The sequence below is a fragment of the Ascaphus truei genome, chromosome 14, assembly GCF_040206685.1.
Source record: "Ascaphus truei isolate aAscTru1 chromosome 14, aAscTru1.hap1, whole genome shotgun sequence".
Taxonomy (NCBI): domain Eukaryota; kingdom Metazoa; phylum Chordata; class Amphibia; order Anura; family Ascaphidae; genus Ascaphus; species Ascaphus truei.
Genome location: NC_134496.1, coordinates 601,389 through 624,337, shown reverse-complemented (window position 1 = coordinate 624,337; position 22,949 = coordinate 601,389).

Here is a 22,949-nt window from a genome sequence, read left to right as displayed (position 1 = left end):
TGGTCCGGCCAGAGGAATTGCTCCCAGGCCCTGGGATGCAGATCACTGTGGCCGACGGAGAGCCACGTTTCCTGCAGGTAGCCCGCATCTTTTTGGATTGGGGAGTGGGCAAGGGTGTACGGGAGGTGGGGGTTTTACCCAGTTTGGATGCTGAAATTCTTTTGGGCAACGACCTGGGACCGATGACCCGCACCTACGACCGTGTGTCCCAGCCCGCTGCAGTGGCGGCGGTTACCCGGAACCAGACCGCGGCAATGCCGGCGGCGGCTGCTCCAGTCCCCCAGCCTTTGGGACCAACGTTAGCGGAGGGCGCAGAGGAGCCCGGGGAGGTAAGCCAGGATCAGTTGCAACCACAGGCTGACTTACTGTTCCCACTCACTCTGTCCCCTTCCCCGGACAATGACATGCCTGGGGGGTGGCCAGACTTAGGAGCCCAGTTTAGGGAGGCGGTGAAGGCAGACCCTACCCTGGCCGGCGTGAGACTTCGGGCGTCCGAATCTCAGGCAGGGGAGGGCACTGAACGCTGCCTATGGCATAAGGGACTCCTATACAGGGAAGAAGGGAACCCGGGGATAGAGGAGGACCTGAGCGGTAAGCGACAGCTAGTAGTGCCCCAGGGGTACCGACAGCAATTGTTACGGGTAGCTCACTCTATTCCGTTAGCGGGACATCAGGGGGTCACCAGGACGCGAGCCCGGTTATTGCAGCGTTACTACTGGCCGGGGGCATCCCGAGATGTGAGCAATTTTTGCCGCTCTTGTGATGCCTGCCAGCGAGTGGGTAAGGCGGGCGACCGTGTGAAGGCACCCCTGAAACCCCTACCGATAATAGCGGAACCCTTCCAGAAGGTAGCGATGGACCTGATAGGACCCCTCATGATTCCTAGCAGGTCAGGGAAGCGCTACATCCTCACGGTGGTGGATTTTGCCACCCGGTACCCTGAGGCGGTAGCGCTTGGCACCATAAGTGCCAAGACAGTGGCAGCAGCTTTGCTGAACATTTTTGCTAGGGTAGGTTTCCCTAGTGAGATCCTAACCGATCAGGGGTCGCAGTTCATGAGTGAACTGTTACATTGTCTCTGGGATGCCCGCGGTGTACAGCACCGGCGCACTACCCCTTACCACCCCCAGACAAACGGATTATGTGAGAGGTTAAACGGGACCCTGAAGCAGATGCTTCGGACCTTTATAGAGGCAGTGGGGAAAGACTGGGAGATTCACCTGCAGCACTTGCTGTTTTCATACCGAGAGGTACCGCAAGAATCTACAGGCTTCTCCCCCTTCGAGCTACGATATGGCCGCAGGGTACGTGGACCTCTGGACCTATTCCGTGAGAGATGGGAAGGGGAGACTACTGCTACTGATGCTTCAGTGATCCAGTATGTAGTAGATCTCAGAGACCGGTTAGAGATGCTCATGGGGGTGGCCCAGGACCACCTCAGGGCTGCTCAGACCAAGCAGAAGCGATGGTATGACCAGCAGGCCCGTAGCAGAGAATTCACCCCAGGACAGCAGGTGCTTGTTCTCAAACCCACTCGGGAGAACAAGCTGATGGCTGTCTAGTCGGGACCGTACCCGGTTATCCGAAAGGTGAATGAGTGCAACTATGTTGTACAGGTAGCGCCTGAGAGGCACAAAACATACCACATCAACATGTTGAAAGAGTACAGAGCACTGAGTATGGGAGCAGTGCTTGCCATTTGTAGCCCACTGCTGGAGGATCCGGCGAGCAATGCTCTGCCTGATCTCCTAGGGGAGGCAAGGCAGGGAAACACTGTAGAGCAGGTAGAGATAGGGGTACAGTTGAGTGCTAGGCAGAAGGGAGAAGCCAGGGACATGCTAGCTCAGTATAGCGCCCTCTTCACTGACATGCCAGGGACCACCCATCTCACAAAACACCCGGTACACACAGGGGACCTGCAGCCTCTGCATAAGCACACTTATAGAGTGTCAGCAGAGGTCAAGACCAGTATGGAGAGAGAGATTGATGAGATGCTGACCCTAGGGGTAATTACTCTGTCCCAGAGCCCTTGGGCAAGTCCAGTAGTCCTAGTTCCTAAAAAGGACAAGACCACCAGGTTTTGTGTGGACTACCGTTTGCTCAACGCTGGGACGGTGTCAGATGCTTACCCCATGCCCCGCATGGATGAGTTACTAGATGAACTCGCGGGGGCAAAGTATCTGACCACCATGGATTTGAGCAAAGGCTATTGGCAAATCCCACTGATCCTGGAGGCTAGGGAGAAGTCAGCATTCATCACTCCAAGTGGCCTCTATGAGTTTTCGGTGATGCCATTTGGGATGAAGAATGCCCCGGCTACCTTTCAATGCCTGGTCAATAGGTTACTGGAAGGGGTGCAGAGCTATGCCAGGGCTTACTTAGATGACATTGCTGTCTTTAGTAATTCCTGGGAATCCCACATAGGACATGTGTCTGCGGTGCTGGGTAGGATCAGGGAGGCTGGGCTTACCTTAAAACCCACTAAGTGTATGGTAGGGATGGCAGAAGTCCTGTACTTAGGGCACAGGGTGGGTGGAGGGCATCTCAAACCAGAGCCAGCCAAGGTAGAAGCCATAGTTGAGTGGCCTGTTCCAAAAACCAAGAAACAGGTCATGGCATTTTTGGGCACCGCAGGGTACTATAGGAAATTTGTCCCACAGTACAGCGCCCTGGCCAAACCCCTGACTGATCTGACCAAGAAGCAACTGCCTGTGCTTATTACCAGGACTCCTGCCTGTGAAACTGCTTTCCAGGCCCTGAAAACTGCGCTTGCTGGAGCCCCTATACTGGCTGCCCCAGACTATAAGTATACACACAGAATATACGTCGCTACACCAAACCAACAGACATAGAAACACAGTCAACCTGGTGCAAGGGAGAAAACACTTGAAACCACACAAATAATCAAAAGATTATACACAGCCCCCTGTGGTTGCACTCAAGGTAGGTGACAAAATGAATGTAATGTCAATTCAACATTGGCTAGAAAATAGCCAAATCCTGGTATAGGATACACTACCAAAAGGTCACACTGAAATGTAAAAATAAAAAAACTTTAATAGTATATCCTATAAAAACCGTACGAAACACTATAAAAATGCACAACAGTGCATGAATAAAATCCCCAAACGTGTTTGGTAACGGTACTATATGAACACAATGTGTTCCAAATATAGCTACTAGTTGAACAAACGCTATATATAAGGCTTGCAGGTATCCTCAATAGAAATGGATTCTGCAGTGTTGCAATACACCTAGCAAAACCTCTATACGTAACCACAGTATATAATAAACTTGGTCTCTTTGGGGTCCTTAGACCAGCTCAATGGGGTCAGGATAGACAGAGGATACTTGCATTGCCCACATTGAAAGTAATGTATCCCTGGTAATATAGATCCCTGCTGCAAGATAGAATATACAGGTATCCTCAATGAAAAAGGATTCTGCAGTGTGGTAATACACCCAGCAATTATACAAAAGGTAACCACAGTTTATAATACAACTTGTGCTCGATGAGGACCTTTTAACCCTGACCCTATTTAAGCTGGTTTAAAGGTCCTCATCGAGCATGCAACACTGCAGAATCCATTTCTATTGGGGATACCTGCACTATCTACCTTGCAGCCTTATATATAGCGTTTGTTCCACTAATAGCTATATTTGGAACACATTGTGTTCATATAGTACCGTTACCAAACACATTTGGGGATTTTATTCATGCACTGTTGTGCATTTTTATAGTGTTTCGTCGGTTTTTATAGCATATACTATTAAAGTTTTTTTATTTTTACATTTCAGTGTGACCTTTTGGTAGTGTATCCTATACCAGGATTTGGCTATTTTCTAGCCAATGTTGAATTGACATTACATTCATTTTGTCACCTACCTTGAGTGCAACCACAGGGGGCTGTGTATAATCTTTTGATTATTTGTGTGGTTTCAAATGCCCCAGACTATACCAAGCATTTTCTTATACAAACTGATGCCTCAGACTTTGGTGTGGGGGCTGTGTTGAGCCAGGTGGGGGACGACGGCAAAGAGCACCCTGTGGTGTATCTAAGTCGCAAACTGCTCCCCAGGGAAGTGGCATATGCCACCATTGAGAAGGAGTGCTTGGCCATTGTGTGGGCACTCAAAAAGCTTCAACCCTATGTATATGGGAGGGCTTTCACGGTCATCACAGACCACAATCCCCTGAGTTGGTTACAGAGGGTATCAGGGGAAAATGCCAAGTTGCTGAGATGGAGCTTGGCTTTGCAAGAATTTGAATTTACCATTCAGCACAAAAAGGGCAGTGAAAACAGCAATGCTGTGGACTTTCACGCCCGGACTATCCCTCTGAGACTGAATTCATTAATGGTGCCAACAGTGCCCCACTCCCCGTTAAGGCCAGTGTGCCACAGGTCACCCATTAAGAAGGGGAGGTGTAGAGGGAGAAAGGGGGTGGCCCGGGATTAAAGGGGTTACACCCCATTTGGCCATCCGCTGACCTCACCAGGGAGACAAGGGGTTAACTGGACTGAGACCCAGAACTGTGATTTAACTCCTGTTATGACATGTAAATGTGTATTGCCCTGTTTACCCTGTTTTATTGTAACATCTGGTTAATCAGTGTCTGCATCACACACACACTGGGATCCATCCGGGAGCAGAAGGGTTAATAGTTGTACAGTGATTATAGCCCTTTGTGTAATTTTCCCGCCTTTTCAGGCACCATTTTGCAGGTTCCCATAGGCCGCCACTGAGGTTCTATGTCTTTCAATGGCGAATCTTGCTGTGGAGTCCTGTTCCTGAGAAGACCAGCAGATGGCGTCCGAGAGTTAGAGCGGTGGTTTCCCATTGAAAGTCAATGGGCTCATTGACTTCAATGGAAAAATCCTCGAGAGAGCTTTCCAGGAACGAGTTGGCTGCCATCCAAACCGCTTAACCGCAAAGCGGATACAATTTCAATAGGAGAGCTTTGATCACTTACAAGTCAAGTTCAACGACAAGTGGCGTGGGAATAGACAGTTCTAGGGCCCCTAGAAATAAAATTCTTTCTGTCCCTAGTTCCTAGACCTCCCCCCACTCAACCACAACCGGGTTCCCATATCCTGGACCCCCGATAAGGGTCGAACCGAGAAGAGCGAGCCGTGCCATAGGTTCCAATGGCGGCGGCAGAAACAGCTCAGGAAAACGGCTAAGTGTCAAATGCTGAAATTTGGTAATCCATAGCTCCGGTTCCGGAGGGCCCAGCGAATCAGGGTTTGGGGTATCTGTAGCCACTGCTCCGGCATCGCTGCAGAACCATCCTTGACCCGCTTGGACCAACCCGATGGAGTATGGACCCCCTTGAAAGTTCGGGATTTCTCCCATAGGCTTCAATGGCAGCCAAACCCCATTGATTGGCTACGGTGGAAAACTCCCATTGACTTCAACGGCGGCATCGCCCCGTTGAAAGTCTATGGCGGGGATTCCCATAGCCGTCAATGGCGGCGGTTTGCCATTGAAAGTCTATGGCGGCGGAACCCGTTGTTTCCAATGGGGATTTAGTGAAAAAACGTAATTTAATTTACAGCGGAGATTTGTGTATTAAAATGAAAAACGGTTTTAAGTGTATTTGTGTATCTCCGGTTTCCCAGGTCGTAGCAGGTCGCAAATTGGACCATAGGATGTACCAGTTCCGGCATTGAGAACTGGGAAGTTTGGACCTGCTGGACCCAAAGGAACCGGATATTTTAATATGTTCATGTTTTATCCAACATACTGTATTTCGAGATATGGGTAAAACTCAGAGGAAATTCCTTTGCATACCAGGGTAGCATATGGCCCGAAAGGCGACCCAATGTCTAGGACTTGAGTATGTTTCAAAGGATTTTGTCACCTCCACTGTTTGCATGAGGGTGGAGACTACTCAAACCAGATCAGTCTTCAAGTGTTCCATTTCACACCTCACAACAAAGGATTTCCTGCCAGGCACTCCATTTGGTAGACAAGCTGGCATTCCTGATACAGAGGAGGGGTTATAGAAATGGGACTCCAGAGCTCTACTGCGCATATACCAACTAGCCAGGGGCATGTGTCAAAAAGTGTTCCCACGTTAACCACTGGCTAGAGTTAATTGAAAACCAATCCACGGTACTCAATGTTAAGGATAGGGCACAAAAGGTTTATAAACTGATGTCCACCCTGTATCCTTGGTCTTCAATTTATCATCTGATGGCTACCTGATTGCGAGAGAATTGCTATGCTATATACTTCTCATTCCCCAACCCCAAAGTAAGTGTACTTCTTGTCTGTTACTGTATTATTCGTGTGTTCACCTATCCAAAGGAATAAATATACTTTATTATATCTAAGACTCGTCCCAGTTCAACCCAGTGATTTGTGTAACACTGTAATAACCTGTGGCAGGCTATTATCACAGCATTCTACTATAACTCACTGATATTAACTGCTTAAATTCTAATATCTATCGTACTACAGTATAATCCTGTGTGCATCATGTTAAGTCTGTCATTTAAGAAATGAATACGTATATCTCAAATAACAAGATGTCTTGTCACTGAACGTCTTTTTAACAGTATGAATTCTTCCCAATTTACAGTAATCACTGATGGGACACTTGACAGACCTGCTCTTTTTGATAACATCGGAAGTGATGAGGAATTATATGAAGAGTTTCACATTTCTACTCATCGCTATGGTGGCGGGGGGGGGAGCAGCTGGCAAAAAAATGAGGTACAATAGTGTGGTTTGATTAATTTCAGACTTGGAACCCAAATGAAAGTACATACAAGCACTGATATGGTACTAGGAGAAACATATTTATTTTGATAATATCAACTTCCATGCCTGCATAAAGGGTTTTGTCTCAAAAGTGATGCCTTTAGATGCCTATTAATCATAGTTAGAAAATGTTGTCATTCATTACCTCACATACTACCCTTCCCCTCCATCCACTACCCCTACCCACTCCTTCCTTTCCTTCTGCCCAGACTCTCCCGATAATCTCCTTTTAATCGTCCAATGCTTTCATCCCAATACATCCACCACTGACACCATTCCACACTCCCTCCACTCCTCCCACTCTTCCCCTATTTCTCCTCCTTCAACCTCTCCCTATCCAGCAGACAATACCCAGACTCCTTCAAAACTGCGGTAGCCATCGGTCTCCTCATAAAACCATCTCTTGACCCTTCCCTAACATTTTCACCCTATTACATACTACTCCAAACTCATCCACACCCATTCCCTCCTTCCCGTTGTCCAGTCTAGCTTCCGTCACTCACACTCTATTGACACTGCCCTCCTCACAATACACAACTTTCTCTCCCAAGCTCACCACTCCAAACTCTCCTTCATCCACATCTTCTTCAACCTCTCTTCTGCCTTTGACACCATTGATCACCTCACTCTTATCTCCATCCTCAATAACCTTGGCATCACGGACACCGCCCTCTCATGGCTCTAATCCCATCTCACCCACCGCTCCTACTCTGTCACCAACAATTCATCCTCTGTCTCCAACAATTCATCCTCTCCACCCACCAGCATCCAAATGGGCGTGCCCCAAGGCTAAAAAAGAAAAAGACACTTTGGCGCATATTATTGAGGAAATCTAGAAGTGCTGTTGTGTGCCAAGATTTCAAAATAAGCAGTAACTTGAATTTGAAACAAATAACATTTATTAAAATACATACTAAAATTAGCACAAAAATAGAAATGAAACGTCCATGTATGGAAGTATATTACATGCAAACCTTTATAACTTGATTAAGCTTAATCAACCCTTATGATATCATATGCTTTTAAAATATTACCTGACAAATATGTCCACACCTGAACGATGTCTAGAAAAAGGTACTATATGAAAAAAATAGCTAACTTTTTAAATCCTACGTCACCAGGTACGATTATACCAGGAAAAAAAATCAACACAAATTACAAACTCACATCTCCCTGGACAGAAGGGATAAACCACACAAAGAGGTGGCTATTGTATCTAATAACAGTACACATTTGCAAACCCATCCTGGACATATTGCTGAAGTTAGCTATTTTTTGTCATACCTTTTTCTAGACTTAGTCCAGGTGTGAACATATTTGTCATGTAATACTTTAAAAGCATATGATATCATAAGGGTTGATTAAGCTTAATCATGTTATAAAGGTTTGCATGTAATATACTCCCATACAAGGAAGTTTCATTTCTATTTTTGTGCTAATTTTAGTATATATTTTAATAAATGTTATTTGTTTTAAATTCAAGTTACTGCTTATTTTGAAAACTTGGCACACAACAGCACTTCTAGATTTCATCAATAATATGCGCCAAAGTGTATTTTTCTTTTTAGCACTTTTTGTGGAGGTGTGAGATCCGCCACTTCACCTGGGCAGTAAATTAATTAACATTTTAGTGCCTTGATTTTTCTTTTGTACAGTGCCCCAAGGCTCCATCCTTGCTCCTCACCTCTTTTTCTTCGACACTGCCCCTCTCTTTGACCTCATCTCCTCCCATGAATTCAACATCCATTTTTTTTGCAGACGACATCCATATCTATATCTCCTCACTATTCTCATCGAACTTTCCACCCATACCTCTTCCTGCCTTTCTGCCATTTCTACCTAGATGTACACTTCATACAAATGAACCCAGCTGAGACCAAAGTCATTACATAGTTACGTAGTAGATGAGGTTGAAAAAAGACATATGTCCATCAAGTTTAACCTAAGCTAAATTTATACGACAGATACAGTATAGTGGAACATAGGAGAAATAGAAGAGATCCCCTAACTGGTGCAACAAAATGTCACAGCATGGAGCCATAGTATCATGAATTAATTCGGGACTACTAATGCCATATGCCAATCACCAACCGAAATGCACAATGATGTGTGTATATCATGGAATGAAAGTCCTGCTCACAATAAAACCTCATAATGCACAACCGTGATAGGGAGACAAAAATGTAGAACCGGGGGTCAGTGGTGACGAAACAGCACTCACCCAGCTGAGGTGCACAAATGTCAACCCGTCGGTGTAGGCAGCTGGAGCAGTGAAGAAACACCCTGGCTGTCGGACTAAAAAATCTGTATCCATGGGTATTGATAAACACTCACGATTATGGCGTCTGCTTAGTCCCAGTGGCGTGCTTAAGTACGGGCTGATCACTGCGATAGATAGGACTGGAGGCTAATGTCCAATTAAAAAGTATTTATTTTAAACAAGTGTAGCCCCGGTAAGTAATGGGGGCTATATATCTTTCTTCTACTGGTGTAAGCCCTGCTAATATCAGGCCGCCAGTAGTTATCATGGATTTTCCCTGCTTCAAGCCCTTCCGTGATTGGTGGAGGTAGGCACTTGACTCTGTGTGGGAAGGCCTAGACACAGAGGAGGGCCTGCTGACATCATGAGGGGTGGGGCTGACTAAAAATGTTGACTGCCTCTTCCTGTCAGAGACAGTTAGTTGTTGGAGGAGTTGAAGGAGTTATGTCCTGGGAACAGAGAGTGAAGGAGTTCTGTCCTACGTACTGAGCGTATTGGAGTGTCTGGTCTGCAAGGCCATGCTGAGAGGGTCAGCTACATTGGAGGAGGGACTCAGAGCCCAGCCAGATTAGAGCGGACAGAATTATAGTGGTGGACCAATGCCCCTCGCCCTGTTCAGGGGGTGAGGTGAAGACAATCTAGCCTCACCCGGAGGACATACTCTTGGGGTGGGTGCAAGGGGTATTGATGCCCTATACAGCCCATCCTGCTAGGGTACAGCCTGGAGAGGAGGAGAGACCTGTACACATTTGGAGTGCACTGCTGTATATGAACTGCTGTGTGCCGCTGTGCCTGAAGTGTTGCTGATCGGTTGTGTCAAGGACAATAAAGAGTGCTGCTATTTTATCAGAGACTTTGTGTGAGTTTAAGATCACTCGCCCTGGGACCAGGGTTTCTTCTGGGAGGATCTTAACCTATCCCTATAGGTCTCGCCAGAAGATGGAGGCGCTGCACCGTTGCTAGAGAAGATGAAGGAATATACCCCAGAAGCCTGTCCCTGTTGTCCCCAATACTAACGCGGGAGACTCAGGCCCTCCTGTTCCAAGCAGGTATGCACCACCAAAGTACACATAATCCGCCCTCACTACACCCTAGAGGTCCAATCTGCGACCGGGGGGGGGGGGGGGCTGGGGAATATAGGTTACATTTGGAGGCGAGCTGCTGAGATCCAGAACAGGACAGGCTTTCAGCAAGGCAGAGCGGGAAGAGTGAAGTGCACCTTCCGTGCAAGTACTGGAGAGAGTAGGGCATGTAATACCAGGGGTAGTCAGGGGAGCGTGGATTCCCGCACAGTACGCCCTGGGTGCCCTAAGAGGGTGTTGTAAGATGGGTGTGAGGCTATTGCTGTTCTAGTCCCTTGAGGCAGATAGTGTATGGCAACTGGGGGGGTTAGCCTGTTAACTAGTCCAGGGACCATGGTCCAGGGTCTGCACTATGTGTGACCAAAAGTAGGAGACGCCCGTACTTAGGGAGATGCTCGGTACACTAGCCAGCACCCACATAAAACACACCACAGAGTACTTGTAGGAACCGTCAGCGAGTGCGGTGCACAGAGAAGGAGTTCTGCGTAGCCTGGGATATGCCACATCATACAAGTGGGCAAACAGTCAGAAAAGCATGCAGAGAGCGTTTAGTGAGCAGTGTGAGAGCAGTCAGTGTCTAGGAACGAGTTTTGCACTGGACACTGAGAATAGCAGTGATATATATTTGGTGGGCTCATCAAAGTTGGCGGCCGTCACTACATGTGCTCCGCGGAGCAAGAAAGAGTCCAAAATAGCGACCGCAGCGCTATCCACGGCCCAGCAGTTAGCAGCCAAACCAAAATGGCGACTCCCGCCAATCCTGGATCGTGCACGTGAAGCGTGCAAAGAGACTGTCAGAGAAATGTGGAGGGAGATGTGCAGGGGTTTGGCACCAGACCCAGATCCCCTGCAAAAGGAGCGGAGCGGCGCGAAAGCCGAAAGCCCACCCACCTGTGCTGTGACTGGCCAACAGACAAGGCCACGTCACACTGAGAGAAGGAGTGCCCCTCCTCTTGATTCCACCAGAGGGAGGGGGCACAAGGAGAGCCAATCAGGAGCATCCTCCCCAGTGAAGGGAGGGACAGGATGTGAGAGTGTGGAACTTCACTTCTGCCTGGCACTCGAGGAGCAAGGAGCTGAAACATTGAACTGTTCCACCCCTGAGCAAATAATGTCCGAGCTAAGCATGACCACGTTCCAGTTCCCAGGAGGCTTCCTGGTAGTGGAACTTGATGGCCGAGAGTACCTCCGGTGTCTGTGCATACACTGCAGGACACCCGGGCCGACCCCAAGCACGAAGGCACGATGCCCTCAATGTGGCACATTCTACCTTTGTCCTACCGAGCCATGGCCAATGATCAAGACCCCTCAGGGTGCCTCTCCGGGAACATTAACGGAGGTGGCGGAGACTGCGGATGAGGCTGCCCTAGTTCCCTGCACCCCTGCTGAGGTGGGAACCAAGGCCCAGCCAACTACCGAGCCGAGCGGAGATCCGGTGGAGAAGAGCACGACCGCAGTGGAGGTACCGAAGCGGGCCCGTTTCGTACCACTACCCACTGGCGAGGCCGCAAAAGACCCAGGTGACTCCCTAGCTGAGGATCCGAGCAAGTCGTCTTCGGAGGAAGAAGATGGCGTTTCATCGGTGACGATGCGCCTACCGGCGAACCACACCAGCTGTAATAAAGATGGCAGTCCACTTACCGGAGAGAGGGAGCAGACGAGTCCGGACACCTCCTGACGGCGAGCGCTGGTGCGGCCTGAGGCCCGTAGAAGTCCCACGACCGTGGTGACTCCCAGTACGGAGGAGGCGGCGTCGGAGACGGATCCAGAGGGACCCGAGTACATCAGCCTGCAGGGGAGCAGTAAGGAGACTCCACCACCCCCTTACTCCCGCCAGGCGAAGATGGACCCTGCAGAGGATGAGAAGGAGAGACGCGCGGCCTACTTACCCATCCGCGGACCCGATGATCCACCACCGCCCCTTCCGGTCCTCGACGCACTTCCGGTGCGTGACCACGGAGCGGATGGGGATTCCACGGGCGGCAGCGATGACATCACTTCCGGGTCCGACTGGAAACGAGGACAGGGAGCACTGTTCTTCCCGCGGAGAGCAGCTATGGCCGCTGCCATGGCCACCTTGCGAAGCCAAAGCCCTTCCAGAGGTTCGCAGGGCTCAGCGGAGAGAGCAAGCAAGAAACTGGCCACTGGTCGCGGTATTACCCGCTTGCTGGACATTGAAACGGACATTGCCCCAGCCCCAGCCCCTAGCGCCATTACCCCGGCCACTGCCCCTGCCCTGTCACGAGTCATGACACCGGGACCTAGCGGGGTTAAATTAAGTAAGAACCCCAAGTACGCCAAAGATTTGCGGGATTGGGAACTAAGTGATGAGGGATCTGATGGGGAGGTACTATATGATGCTGTGATACGTATGCCTAAACATGTACCCTTTTCTCCTGTGTCTAAAAGTAGGGCCCGAGGTTCCCATACTACTGCGGAGGCAGGGCCGGTAAGCAAGGTGGTTTCCACAATGAATCCTACCAACTACATAAATGCCAAGGGTAGACGCAGCTGCGCGCGCTCTACAGAGGCGGGTACGTCCGGTGTCTCATCACAAGCTGAGTCAGAGAAAGTTACTTCTAGCCCCATGTCAGAATACGAGCACCGTGACAAGTGGTGGGCACCCCTGTACACTGGGTACCACAAAGGTATGGACCGCACCACGTTCCTGTTGATCAGGAACAACATAGTTGATCATTGGTGGGTGGTAGGTGCCTATACTCCAGAGGAGGTGGCGGATAAGTTGGAACACAGATACCAGGAGATAGAACAAAAACTCCTTATGCCTAAGGGGCCTAGTATATTGTACAATGACATTGCTCCTGTGGAACCGGAGTTTTGGGTACTGCCAAGTAGGGCGGGTCCTAGGAAACTGCCCAAATTGAGCAAAGCAGACAGAGCCATAGTGTCTAGGTTTAGGCAGTCCCATGGGTACGAATACCCTTATGGGCCTGAACCCATAATGAGGGAAATAGAAGAGAACAGAGATAGTTGGCTCAGAGCGGCCGTACAAGAATATTTGAGGACAAGGTTTGGTAAGGCGGGTTACCACAATGAAGACCGTATCAGTGAGGTGGTTCAGGCCTGGAGTGTGGGGCGGTGCATATACATGCACAGCGTGATATACCGGCCAGAGTCTGGATCGGTACAGCCCTACTATATTACCATAACTGACCATAATGGGGGGAAGGTACGAAAACCTGACCCAAAACATTATCATTAGTGGTTCTCCCTGTTGGGAGTAACTGTACTGTTGTTGTTACGCCATCTGGTGGATGGCTTGCTGCATAACCTAACCTGCATGTGTTGTTTCCCAGGTTTGTTCTCCGCAGGATGGTACTGCTAAAGTTACTGTAGGTCCAAGTGGGGACCATTGGATTCCACCAAAGGGAGAGTGTAGCCCCGGTAAGTAATGGGGGCTATATATCTTTCTTCTACTGGTGTAAGCCCTGCTAATATCAGGCCGCCAGTAGTTATCATGGATTTTCCCTGCTTCAAGCCCTGCCGTGATTGGTGGAGGTAGGCACCTGACTCTGTGTGGGAAGGCCTAGACACAGAGGAGATCCTGCTGACATCATGAGGGGTGGGGCTGACTAAAAACTTAGACTGCCTCTTCCTGTCAGAGACAGTTAGTTGTTGGAGGAGTTGAAGGAGTTATTTCCTGGGAACAGAGAGTGAAGGAGTTCTGTCCTAGGAGCTGAGCGTATTGGAGTGTCTGGTCTGCAAGGCCATGCTGAGAGGGTCAGCTACATTGGAGGAGAGACTCAGAGCCCAGCCAGAGTAGAGCGGACAGAATTATAGTGGTGGACCAATGCCCCTCGCCCTGTTCAGGGGGTGAGGGGAAGACAATCTAGCCTCACCCAGAGGACATACTCTTGGGGTGGGTGCAAGGGGTATTGATGCCCCATACAGCCCATCCTGCTAGGGTACAGCCTGGAGGAGAGGAGGAAAGACCTGTACACATTTGGAGTGCACTGCTGTATATGAACTGCTGTGTGCCGCTGTGCCTGAAGTGTTGCTGATCGGTTGTGTCAAGGACAATAAAGAGTGCTGCTATTTTATCAGAGACTGTGTGTGAGTTTAAGATCACTCGCCCTGGGACCAGGGTTTCTTCTGGGAGGATCTTAACCTATCCCTATAGGTCTTGCCAGAAGATGGAGGCACTGCACCGTTGCTAGAGAAGATGAAGGCATATACCCCAGAAGCCTGTCCCTGTTGTCCCCAATACCAACGCGGGAGACTCAGGCCCTCCTGTTCCAAGCAGGTATGCACGACCAAAGTACACTTAATCCGCCCTCACTACACCCTGGAGGTCCAATCTGCGACTGGGTGGGGGGGAACATGGGTTACACAAGCATAACATCAAAAAGATAGGCAACAAGGTCCTCTCACGTGTTTCACGCTCGGTGAGCGCTTTATCGATAAAGCGCTCACCGTGTGTGAAATGCATCAGAGGACCTGTTGCCTATCTTTTTGCTGTTATGCTGTTTAAAATAAATACTTTATAATTGGACATTAGCCTCCAGCCCTATCTAGTGCAGTTATCATACTCAATTTTTCCTTTATACGACAGATACTTTATCCTATATCCGTACTTACCGTATAATGATCCAGAGGAAGGCAAACAAAAACCGCAGTGAAATATCATCCAATGATATCTCATAAGGGGAAAAAATAAATTCCTTCCTGACTCGAAGAATTGGCAATCAGATTACTCCCTGGATCAACATCCATCCCATTTTACTTATTTGGTATATCTCTTGTAAATATGTAGTTATTTTTTGTTGCTTGTCTGCCCCACAGCAAGCGTTCCTCTCCACAGATGCCGAAAGCTCTCTCGAGAGACACCTTGTAACTATTCAATGTGAGTGAGAACAGCAGGCCCAGAGTTAGCAGTTTGAATAAGACACATGCAAGCTCTTCTATCAAATCACTAGACTACTTTATTACAGACAACACAGAGTTATATACAGTAGAGGCAACGTTTATTCTAACATTTGCCGTAAACTAGCCGGGTTACATTCTGGTTATGTGCTGGGTATGTGCTGGGTATGTTCTGGGCTAGTTTGAGGCACGTTTAAGGCATTTCTGCATTGACTAACGACCCATAGGATTAACACAGCAGGGATCCCTGGCAGTCCAATTCAGTTTGAATGGGACTGCCAGGGTCCCCCGCTGTTAATCTGATAGGCCATTAATCAATGCAGAAATGCTGGGGCTAGTTTAAGGAAAGTTTAAGGCTTGTATTCAGAATGTACCTGGGTGTTTCCTGGGTTTTTTGGGGAATTGCCACTGGTTTTTGTTAGAATAAGAGTTGCCTCTACTGTAGCCAAAAACCGTTCTAGAGGTGTTTTTTGCTGAAGTGTCTTAGAGGTATTCGCTGATGTTCTACCTAATTTATTGCTTCATAGATTAAATGTTGCTTACATTTGTGCCTTCCACTTGTTATTAGGGAGTGAGGGAAGGGAGAGAGAGAGGGGGATGTGGGAGTATTAAGGAGTAAAGCTTTGTTTATAGAATGCTAGCAAGCTCAAATTCTTTCCTTATCTTCAAGGCTGCAAGTTATAAGAGACTCGTCAGGCCACCTGAGCAAATCTTAAAGCAATACATGCATTAAAAATAGAACTAAGACTATAGGAGACAAAATGGTTACAGAAATATAAAATGAAAATATAGAAAAAACCTGGCGCCAAATTGTCAGTGGAATGTCCTGTACTCCTCAAGGGATCCGCACACTTGCTCGACAGACCATGCAAAGAGAAAAACACAAACAAACAAAAATCATAGCGCAACACTGTAGGGTGAGCAGTACTGCACTAATACACACAGACAATTAAGAGTCCTAGCGACAATTAGAAAACTATTTATTAAAAGGAACTATGCCAAGTCAGGCATTGGCAAATACAAAGAACCGCAGGTCATCTGGGATACAAAAATTGGAGCCCTACTTACAGACAGCAAGGCTTTAACTCGCATTGGTAAGAACAAGTCCTAAATACACCATTTTTGAAATATAAAATGGTTACTAAAATATACATTAACATCCCTGTATATCTTTCCTTTCCAATATGATGTCCAACCTTTTTTTGAACATATTTATTGTATTTGCCATAACAGCCTCCATGGGTAATGAATTCCACATTTTAACTTCCCTTACTATGTTGCTTGTTAAATATCCTTTCCTCCAACCTTAAGAGATGACCCTGTGTCCTTTTTACTGCCCTTAGGAGGAATCATTCTTTTGAAAGCTCCTTGTACTGTCCCGAATATATTTGTAAATAGTTATATCATATCCCCTCTTAGACGCCTCTTTCTAATGTAAACAAATCTAATTTAGCTAGTCTCTCCTCATAAATCTGATTATCCATCCCTTCTATTAATTGGGTGCCTCTTCTCTGCACTCTCTCTAGTTCTATTATGACTTTTATAAGGAGTGGTGCCCAAAATTGTACTCCATTTTCAATGTGTGCTCTTACTAATGCTTTATAAAGGGGCATAATTATGTTTACTTCAATTCTGTCTATTGTCCGTTTAATGCAAGATAAGATCTTGTTTGCCTTTGCAGCTACTGCATGACTTTGGGCACTATTGCTAAGCCTGCTGTCTACCAGCACTCCTAAATCCTTCTCCATCAAGCATTCCCCTAATTTATCCCCATTTAATGTGTAAGTCGCCTGTTTATTTTTGTTTCCCAAATAGGGTTGCCAGGGGGCTTCTCTAAAAATACTGGACACAATGGTGAAAGGTGCGACGCACACACGCACACACATCTCTCTCACATCTCTCTCACCTCTCCGTGGTTTCCTCCTCTCCTTGGTCCCATCCCCAGGCTCCTGACACCTCCTCCTGATTGGCTGGATTACCCAGCAGCAGCCAATTAGGATGGAGGAAGCTGCCCAGCCCCATAGCAACAGCCCTGCTCTCTCCCCGCTCAGGGAAATCCCGTGGCCCTCTAAGCCGGTCATGTCACAACAGTATGTCCAGAGAGGTAATACCGGTATACACATACTGTACATGTCTAGTATGACCTCTAATTTTTTACTAGACAGAGTGTCCAAATACAGGGCAGTCTGGTTCAATACTAGACACCTGGCAAACCTATTCCCAAATGCATAACCTTACATTTATCTGTATTGAACAACATCTGGCATTTACCAGCCCAAGTTTCAAGTCCTTCTGGAGAGAGATTACATCCTGCTCTGATTCTACTAAATTTAGTGTCATCAGCAAAGATGGAGACTTTGCCCTCTCTGCCAACTCTCTCTACCAACCTCAAGGTCATTAATAAACAAGATAAAAATCAGGGGTCCCAGTACCGATCCCTGAGGTACTCCACTCACAACGTTAGCCCACACCTGAAAAAGTTCCATTTATGACAACTCTCCGTTGTCTATCCATGAACAAATTTTCAATCCATGTGCAAATATTTTTACTGAGTCATTTTGCTTTATTTTGTGGAACCGTATGAAAAGCCTTTGCAAAATCTAAGTAGACCACATCAACTGCATTACCCTGGTCTAAATTCCTACTTACCTCCTCAAAGAAATTAATAAGGTTATTTTGGCAGGACCTATCCTTCATAAATCTATGCTGAATAATTTTGTTTTCCATTAGGTTTTCCTGAATATTATCTCGTACTAAATCTTCAAGTAGCTTCCCCACTATTGATGTCAGGTTTACAGGTCTGTAATTCCCCGGTTGTGTACTAGCTCCCTTTTTAAATATAGACACCACATATTTATGCCAAACTTGTGGTAGTGAGTCTGTGGAAATGGAGTCCTTGAATATTAAATGTAATGGTATTACTGAACTTAACTCCTTGAGAACTCTTGGATGTATGACATTGGGGCCAGGTGTCTTATTTACTTTATAGATAGGTAGGCAGTGTATTGGTGCATCACCACGAGTAGCTCATTAATATTATAATAGTTCCATTTTCCATGATAGATCCAAATTCAAGGACTTAGAGTATGATACATAACATCCCAGGTTGAGAAACTAGAGGCCTGGTGGTCCCCACACCGGTACCCCAAAATAGGTCTCCTAATAGTAGTGTACTCAACCCTGGGGAAATAACTCAGTCAGTCCAACACTGGATGGTAATAGTATAATGGGCTATAGCCCTTTACCTTCCTTGGTGGTGTCCTCGGTTAGTGGATAAATTCCAGCGTGATGTCCTCTAAATATGGCAAACAGCAAGGATGTAGAGGAGCACAGCAGCGTTTCCAAGCAGCATACCAGCTAGTAAATCGCCAAAAAATGAGGGTAACTCCAAACAGGGATAGGTATTAAAAAAGGGATTTAATGGTCAGTTACAAAGAACAAACAATGGTAGGAACGCACCTACGCGTTTCGTCCGTAAAGGACTTTCTCAAGGTGTAAAGAGAAGTTCACAGATGCATCCTTATATCCATATACAATTCGCGCCAAAATCGCGGCATTTATGACGTCATCTCCATGCGACCGTTAACCTCGTCGCTACTATGACGCGCGGTATACTCCTTGCTTGCGCCCATAATGGAGAGAATACATAAAGCGCCGTGATTGGCTGCGAAAACCATAATATTGAATACGAAAACTTTAATCAAAAAAATTGTCAAACATACACAATTAAACACAGAAAACTCATATAGACAAGACCAATGGATATACGATTAAGCTTGTCCCCTTAGAAAAGGGAAAAAGGGAGAAAGACAAAATCAATCAATAACCAAAGAAAAAAATGTTAAAACTTATACTTAATATGGAAACTGTGGTAGGAATGACCAAATCTGATGCCTAAATTTATACATTCAATGTTAAATAAGTAAAGGTGAAGGTTGACAATCCTAATCCATGGCAGCATAAAAAGTATATAAATAGATATGTAGAGGGTACTAAGGGAACAGGGAACTCTCATTCCCAATCTCAATATATTGTTATTGCTGGAATCATAAACTGAGGATAATGTAAAAAAACTCAGTATAACCTGTACTGCAACGTATTAATAATAATAAATTATTACATATCTGCAGTGTTTCCAGCAATCAATATAAAAGGTGCACAAAAATACTCATAATAAATTGTTACACGAATAATTAAAAAATCAAACAAGAGGCGCATGCGCGACGGCAAGGAGCATGGCTGCGTGAGATAAGTGCTCCGTGCCTCGCTAAAATACATTGATAGCAAAAACCTGACAAAACCATTCCTTCAACGGAGCATTTTACTAGCAAAGCCCCGCACTATCCCGCAATGTCTAGGAAAACACCCAAAATAACCAAAAAAAAAGGGGCTACTGGAGTATTTCGACCGAGCCGGATCGCGCGCTGCAGGGGGAGAAATGGCGCCACATTCGAATGCCGGTTCAGAGACGGAGCCGGACAGGGAGGGAGAGGAGAGAGACAACCCGGTATTGCGCCCGTTAAGACAGAGCGACCTGGATAAACTCTACAATAACCTAAAAGTGTTGCTGCAAGCGGAGCTGAAAGACATAAAGAAAGAGGTTACTGGGCTGGGGGAAAGGACAAGCGTCCTCGAAAATAAAGTGGATCAATCAATCAAAGCCATAAAAAGGCAGGATCGCAAATATAACAGCCTTCAAGAACAATTAAATGAGCTGAGGGACCGCCAAGAGGACGCAGAAAATAGGGACAGGCGGAATAACCTCCGAATTAGGGGGGTCCCTGAAACAGTCCTAGACAGTGAAGATTTTGCCCTGAAATGGTTGGAATCTCTGCTCCCTGACACCCCAAAAGAATTCTTAGTCCTGGACAGGTGCCATAGAGCCCTGCGATCCAAGCCTCTAATGCACGAGCAACCACGGGACATTGTGCTCAGAATGCACTACTACCGCTCAAAAGAAGCGGTACTCCACAAAACGAGACCCCTGCCAGTAGTGGAGTATGAGGGCGTACGTATGTCCATTTTTCAGGATTTATCCCTAGAGACTCTAGCTCGCCGAAGGGCCCTGTTACCCATCACCAAGACCTTGAGAGATAAAGGGGTAAGGTACCGTTGGACCTTCCCCTTTGGCCTGCAAGTAACACGAGGCGGCAAAACTACCACCCTTCGGGGACTGGAAGAAGGGCCGGCTTTCCTCCATAAGCTGGGCCTAGGTGAAGCCCCGGCAGCGGAAGACCCAAATATCGCCCTCCCAGAACCTATCTGGGAACAGCGGGCGAGATCCCCCAGGGAGCAAAGGGGCGCAGCACCAACCTAAAGGGCTCAGTCGAACACTAAAAATAAAAGAGTTCAATGTTCAATGGTTAAAAAGTTCCGTTACTAAAGTTACCTGAGGGCTGGTCCCCGGCCGCGGGGAAGCAGTCACCAAATAAAGAGACTCGCCCCGAATGAATGAAAGAGGGAAGAACCCCGACATCCCAGCTTCAAGGATCCGGTGATTAAACAACCTGTAATAAAACGGAGTCCCTGTGGAGAAAATCTGAGGCCTACCTTCCAGATGATGGCGTCCCCTGAGACAAGATGGCGATGCAGCAGTAGAAGGCGGGAATCCACGGTGAGCCGCAGGAGCAGGAAGGGAGCGGTGAGCGGGAAGCTGGACCAAGCGCACGCACCTCCGATCTGGTGAGAGACGTCTTCCAAAATGGCCGCCCCCGGATACGCGTCACAGCTGTGCCCCGGAAGGAGCGGCGCCATCTTGGAGGTGGCGGGGGGCTAGATCCCACCGGCGCGGCCGAATGACGTCGCCGGAACAAATAAAGACAGCTATAGCCCCATCAAGGCATCCAGAGGGCGCCGGTCGACAGGCGCAGGCGCAAATTAGCCACCCAAACAGCCAGACGCGGGTTCTTTGAATCCTGAAACTTAAAAGGAACAGAAAGGATACGGGAGGAAATTCAGTTTAGCGAAGGCACGGCAGAATCACTAAAGGAGACAGGGGAAAGGCAGTGTTAGCAAGAGAGGTAGGAAAAAAGGACAAAAGGCAAGTAGTTGAGAGGGAACAGGTAGAAGTGGAGATATAGAAGGAGACAAATTTATAAGGAAGAGTAAGGATGTAGACAGGAATCTAAAATGTGAAGGGGATGTAGCAAGTAGAAGGGAAGGGATAGAGGAGAGAATAAGGAAGAGAGCAAGTAGAGAGCTAGAATGTAAGAAGAATAAAGCAGGAGAAGGGAGAGAACCAGAAAGCCTTAGAACTGTGTAAACTAGATAGTGGGAGTGGTGACTGGAAGTAGAGGGTGGGAGGATGTGAAGTAGGAAACGGTAGGTTAATGGGTAAAAGAGGAAGAAACGGGTTAGTAGGTTAAAGATGACAGACTGAGCGGAAAAGGAGAAGGGCTGTAAGGAGCAAGGGGGCACAAGGTTTTATTGATACTCTACAAAGAGGAAAAAAGCCGGGACAGACTCAGGTTTTGCATATTAGTCGTTAGGTTTATTAATTCAAGTTCAGGAAGAGCGAGGCAGGAGAGGGTGTGAGAGTCCTGCTCCAAGTCTCCGCATGGGCCTCGCACCAGGTTTGAGGGAGATAGATCTCCTGAGCCCTAGTGAGGTCCTGTGGGCCTGGACGCGAGGGATGGGTGATCTTCATCCCACGTCTCCTCCGGACGGTCGGAGAGGAGTCCAGTTTCCCACAGGCAGTGATCTCGTCGAGGAGGCGACGTCGCCGACACGACGAGAATTCTTCTGTTATCTGTCTTGTTTGTGTTTGTTGTGTCCCCCCAGGTGTCCCCTCTTGTGCGCCCCCCCTTGTGTATTCCTACAGATGGTGAAGTGAGGTATTGCAGTTCGAGGAAAAGAGGAGGTCGGGATGCTGGTCCGGAGGCGTCACTCGAAGCCAGACATCGGCAGCAAAGTCATCTCATATTCCTAAATGAGTAAGGAACTTAGGCTATTATCACACAACACTAAGGGATTGAACAGCCCAGCTAAGCGCAGAATAGCCTTCCGAGATTATAGGCGTAAAGGGGCAGAAATTCTGTTTCTACAAGAAACGCACTTCTCTCAAGAAAACTACCCCAAATTTCTAGATAGGGACTACCCGACATACTTTTTGTCATCCGCGAGAGTAAAAAAAAAAGGGGTGGCCATACTAATCCACAGAGGAATTTCATTCGTACCCGATAAGACTTTCAAAGATAAAGTAGGTAGATTTCTCATAGTCAGAGGTGCAATCCAAGGGTTCCCAATTACTTTAGCAACAATATATGCCCCTAATGAGACAGCCCCAGGTTTTTTCTCTACCTTCTTCGAGAAGCTCAACAAAGTGGCCAGAGGTAACATCATTGTCGGTGGAGACCTAAATAGGGCACTACGGGGGGACCTTGACAGATGCTCATCCACTAACATTACACACAGACCCGACATACTAACAATTAAAAAAGGACTATGTGACTGCCAACTACTCGACATCTGGAGGGAACAACATCAGAGACTGAGAGAATACACCTTCTACTCCCACCCACATGACTCATACAGCAGGATAGATTACTTCCTTGTATCCAACAGAATGGTTCCTGGGGTCTCTCACACTGAGATCCATGATATTTCATGGTCAGACCATGCATCTATAGAGCTGCGGTGCACAGTAATCCCACTAGACAGACCTAGAGCGAACTGGAAACTAAACGAAATCCTACTGAAAATCCCAGCCCTACAGAGGGAAATTGGGGAAAAAATCACACAATACTTTGAGGAGAATGAGAGGAGTGTGGCTACACACTCCACACTGTGGGAGGCCCATAAGGCTACCCTCAGGGGGATCATTATGAATCTGGCCGCTAAACGAAAAAGAGAACGGGAGGGGAAAATTTTGAAGTTAGAGGAACAGCTAGCGGAACTTTCCTCTCTCCACAAAAAAAATAAGAATGCCCACACGTTGACCCAAATTCTAGCTACTA